The sequence below is a fragment of the Vitis riparia genome, chromosome 18, assembly GCF_004353265.1.
Source record: "Vitis riparia cultivar Riparia Gloire de Montpellier isolate 1030 chromosome 18, EGFV_Vit.rip_1.0, whole genome shotgun sequence".
In the NCBI taxonomy this organism is placed as follows: domain Eukaryota; kingdom Viridiplantae; phylum Streptophyta; class Magnoliopsida; order Vitales; family Vitaceae; genus Vitis; species Vitis riparia.
The window spans coordinates 4638282-4644281 of record NC_048448.1 but is presented as its reverse complement, the minus strand read 5'-3'; positions in this window follow the sequence as shown (position 1 = coordinate 4644281).

The window sequence follows — 6000 nt, the reverse complement described above, 5'->3', positions numbered from 1 at the left end:
CTATATCAATTTATTTAGAATTTGAGACATATTAAATAAGTCATAATTATAGTGAATAAGTTATAATTGTATTATATTGACAGATAAGTAAATGAGTTATACAAATTTAGGTTCATCCATTCCAATTCAAATTATTATTAGAAAGAATACAATTCAAATTTAATAAAAAATTATTATTATTAATAACTTATTAGTAAATGATTTTTAAGAAGTTCCATTGACAAACACAATTAGTATCTCATAAATGAGAAAAAAAATAGTATTTCTTACCATCAACCTAGTTGATTCATAAGTAAATAACATAAATGTTGCGGTTTTTAAAATTATGTACGTAACATTAAAAAAAAATAAAATTGAACATAGGCATATGAAAATAATTTTCTAAAATAAATAAATAAATAAATAAACACACACATGAGAGCACACCATTGTATCCACCATGCATCAAAAGGTGCAATTAAAAAAGAGAGCACCAAAGGAAGAAATAACCAAAGGAGTATCATGGTTAAACACAACCCAAGAAAACTAGTCCAATCGATGGAGGCTTTGGGTTCTTCTTGGCAAAAGGTCATTTAGGTGCCCTTAGATGGGTCATTGCTCTCCTCACCCCTGTATAGAAACCCACTCCGAATGCTCACCATGAAGAAAATTTAAACAGCATAGGATCACATGTTGACATTTAAGCATGCATTGAACGGAAAAACGGAAACGTTCACCTTGGTTAATTTCGTGAAAGGCCATTTCTTCATCTTTTCTGGTACTCAGGAAGCTCCTCTAGTGCTTGATGATGCGAGAATTACGGGTTAATGAGTTCTTCCCTTCTACACCCGGATTCAGTCCAAAACGAGAGTGCGTGCTCTCTTTCAGCCAAAGGAGGAAGGAGCATGGAGACAGCCAGAGAGGGAGCCCTTCCTTTTCTTTTATATATATATATATATATATATATTCATATATATATCACACACATTATTTGGACCACCACTTGACTTAATGGGCCAGTCAAGTGAATTAGGGTGAGCCCATAAAAAATCAAGCAACAATATGTGTCCAGTCCCATTATGGACCACAATGCAAAAATAAATAACACTGATTTATGACATTATTAAATTGATTATGTAAGTCCACACATAAAAATTCCAACAATCTCCCACTTGGACTACATAATCAAACATTATAACATACACATAATCATAAATCAATGTCCCATAGAATCTCATCAAAATAAATAATCAAAAGCAATCATACATGCTTCATTGCTTGATTCACAGGGAAATATACAATAGTAGCAATCCTTCCAACAATACCATAATATTATAATACCAAAAAATGGCTCCCACTAACTTAATACAACCTAGGCTTCCAACAACCCCATTTGAGATACATGTTCCTGAAATGCAATTATGGGTAAGCCTTTTGTTAATGGATCCGCCAACATACTTTTTGTGGACATGTGTTCAATATCAACAAGAGATGCCACTTTCTCCTTAACAAAATAGAACTTTACATCAATATGTTTGGAGCGAGAAATACTCCTAGTGTTCTTGGAGAAAGCAACTGCTGCGGAAATATCACAAAATAATTTCAGCGGTCTAGAAATGGAGTCAACAACTCCCAAAGCTGAAATGAAATTCCGCATCCACATAGCATGACAACAAGCCTCATAACATGCCACATACTCTGCCTCCATAGTTGAGGATGCTGTAAGTGTTTGCTTGACACTTTTCCAAGATACAGCTCCTCTTGCCATCATAAAAATATACCCCGTAGTGGATTTCTTATCATTTATGCAGCCAGCAAAATCAGCATCACAAAACCCAACTACATCAAGTAAGCTGGTGCGCTGATATGTCAACATTAAGTCCTTTGTTCCTTGCAAATACCTAAGGACCTTCTTAGCTGCTTTCCAATGTTGACTCCCAGGATTGCTCACGTACCTACCCAACATGCCCACAACAAAAGCAATATCAGGGCGTGTACATACTTGAGCATACATAAGGCTGCCAACTAAAGATGAATAAGGAATGATTCTCATTTCCTCTCTCTCATCATCATTTTGAGGACACTGAGCCTTTGAAAATTTATCACCCTTCACAATTGGCGCTTTAGTAGATTTACAGTTGTGCATATTGAACCTCTTCAATATTTTCACAATATAGGTTCTTTGAGACAATTTAAGCACTCCATTATCCCTATCACGAAGAATCTTTATGCCCAAAACATAAGAAGCCTCACCAATATCCTTCATGTCAAAATGGGTTGACAACATGTGCTTTGTCTCAAACAACAAGTCAGAATCATTTGATGCGAGTAGTATATCATCAACATATAAAACAAGAAATATGTAACTACTCCCACTAACCCTCAAATATATGCATCTGTCAACTGTATTCTCTTTAAAACTATTTTGGGTGATAATACTATCAAACTTCAGATACCACTAGATCTTTCATCAACAGAGCTCACATCTTCAAAATATACAACCCTGTTTGATTCAATGATCCTGGTGGTATGAGATGGACAATAAAATCTGGAACCCCTTGATCCAATGCAATAGCCAACAAAGAAACCACTAATGGTTTTAGGATCAAGTTTCTTTGACCATGGGTTATAAGGCCTAACCTCAGCCTTACATCCCCAAACATGGAAATGGTGAAGGCTAGGTTTCTTTCCTGAACATAGCTCATAAGGTGTCTTAGACACAGACTTACTGGGCACTTGATTCAAAATATATGCCGCAGTCCTTAAGGCTTCAACCCACAAAAATTCTGGTAAGGAGGAATTGGACAACATGCACCTCACCATATCTAACAATGTGCGATTCCTCCTTTCTGCAACCCCATTCTGTTGAGGAGTGCCTGGCAAGGCAATGTATATCTTGCATCAATGCCACATTCCAACAGAAACTTAGCAAAAGGTCCAGGATTCCGTCCAGTCTCATCATATCTCCCATAATACTCACCACCTCTATCAGATTTCACAGCTTTAATGGGCTTTCCTAACTGCAACTCCACCTTAGCCTTAAAGGCTTTGAACACATTCAGGGAGTCAGATTTCTCATTTGCCTTGTTGAAATAGTGCCTTAGCTTGATGATATGATCTCTAACCCCACTGACTCCATCATATACAGTAGTTGTGAGAAGCTTCAAATGAGTTGTCATTTCTGCCTTATCAACTTTGGTATAAGTGGCCTTCACATATTCCAAGAAGTCTTTGGCCCTTTCCGTCTTTGGCCCGCATTCTTTGATAGATTTTTCCATAGTGTATTTCATCACCATCAAACAACTCCTGTTGGAGTGCTCCCATCTTTCATAAAATAATCTTTCATCTGCAGAGCTCACATCAGTGGGCTTACTTGGCTCATCAACCCTCAAAGCCAAGTCCAGATTTTGCAGAGTCATATGCACATTAAAGGACTCATACCATTCTTCAAAATTATTTCCAGTAAGAGGTTTGATGGCAGATAATTGCAGAGAAATACCAGGATTGCTAGTAGCTGGAAAATAGCAAAATTAAGCAATATGCATGTTACTACAAAATCATGCATTTGCTAGTTTCCAGAATTTCTCAATTTAGCAATAGTTTGGAATTTTGAAAATTCCACGGCGATAAAGACAACTAATTAAATATTACAACCAAGATGTACTAATTTTATTACCGAAAGGACAAAGAAAATTAGTACAGTTCATAATATACAATTAATTTCCTTCACCAATCCAAGCATCCTACCAAATATTATAATCATCGATAGGACAATCACAATACCCGTATGGACCTTGGTTATCACAATAATAAAACAATCAAAAGAGGGAGATAAAATATTTCAACAAAGACAATTTGACACATATAGGATCACGATAGGCAACCACACATATGTTCACAATTGTCATGAATAAAATTCAAAATATCTTAATTTTCACAATTTGACACACTTGGAATTGCGATAGGCAATCACACAAGTGTGCTTCATTGCCTCAATAAATTCAAATAGTTAACAAAATTGACCTTGGACAACATTATTGGTACAAAATAAAAATTATACCATAAAACCAATAATTATAATAATTGTCCCAATAAAGTCAATTTTAACAATTGCATAATAATTCTAACATATGCATAATCAATCCAAGAATACCAAGGCAACAAAAAAAAAAAAAAAAAATTGGTTTTTTTTTTTTTTTTATGACGTCATGATGACGTCATCATGTCACTATTCATCTCCTTCTCCAGCTGAACACGGGCTGGTGCAGGAGAAAAAAAAAATTTTCCTTTTTCGGCCAAAATTTTGGGCATTTTCCAACAAAAACGCTTAGATTTCCATCCTCAAACATCAAACCTTCAATCTAATCCCAAAATTTGCACAAAAAACGCATAATAGGAAGAACCAAAGCAAACCCTAATTTTCGAAATCCCACCAAACAAGCTCCAAAAATCAAATAAAATGATGGGTTTTGCTCCAAACAATATTCTCTACATGTTTCCAACAACAATCGGGCTTGAAAACAGAGAATCAACATCAAACGAGAAATAAAATTCCAAAAAAAATGGCTTCCACAACAGGAAACGGGAAACCCAAAAATTAACCCAAAATTGCAGCTCAAATGTCATCCATGCAAGCTCTGATACCAATTGAAGAAAATTTAAACAGCATAGGATCACATGTTGACATTTAAGCATGCATTGAACGGAAAAACGGAAACGTTCACCTTGGTTAATTTCGTGAAATGCCATTTCTTCATCTTTTCTGGTACTCAGGAAGCTCCTCCAGTGCTTGATGATGCGAGAATTACGGGTTAATGAGCTCTTCCCTTCTACACCCGGATTCAGTCCAAAACGAGAGTGCGTGCTCTCTTTCAGCCAAAGGAGGAAGGAGCATGGAGACAGCCAGAGAGGGAGCCCTTCCTTTTCTTTTATATATATATATATATATATTCATATATATATCACACACATTATTTGGACCACCACTTGACTTAATGGGCCAGTCAAGTGAATTAGGGTGAGCCCATAAAAAATCAAGCAACAATATGTGTCTAGTCCCATTATGGACCACAATGCAAAAATAAATAACACTGATTTATGACATTATTAAATTGATTATGTAAGTCCACACATAAAAATTCCAACACACCATTCTAATCTAAACTCACTGCTTTTGGCCTAGGTTGACCAAATTTAGCATGAAAGAAAATAAAATAATCTACTTTGTCTAGTGTTTAGTTTATGATATTGAGATAATTTATGTTCAATCAAACTTAATTTATGAAAGATGGTGACCCATGAGATATAATAATACTAATCTGATATGAAATATACATATCATTGTCAATTTATTATTCTTATCTATTATTTTTTTTAAATTTGTTTATTACTTGTTTTGTAAAAGAAAATTATTTTTATTTAAAAAAATTAAATTTGTAATTAAAAAAAACTACAAAAGTTACTTATAATATAGTAATAACCATTATTTGTACGAAATATTTTAAAGGTGCGTGTGACTTGTACCTCATAGGAATTACTATCTCAAGTTCATTCAAAGAAGTACTATGACATTACAACAAAAGTACTATCATTCATCATTGGATCAAAAATTACTATCACCATTGTTGTGGGACTTGTATTCCTCAATCTTTTTTATAATGGCAATCATGAGTTATTTGATTAGTCTTTTTTCATATGAAGCGATCCCTTTTTTTTATTATTATATTTTCCCCTTGAATCCTTAGGTTTATTGTTTGGTCGATGACAATAAATTTGATTGTTTTGGTAGTAATTTAGACAAATATTATTTTTTCTAACCATTCCTTTTAAAATTCCTTCCCTAACAACAAAATTTATTTTTAGAATTTGATATGTTAGAAGTCTCTATTAGGTCCATCACTTGGACATCATTTCATTTGGTTTCTTAATATTTGACCTATGATTTCCTTCAATTCTCAAAAAATTAATTTCTTTGGTCAAAATAAAATCTCCCTGCTTGTATCTAAGAGAATGAGCAAAATA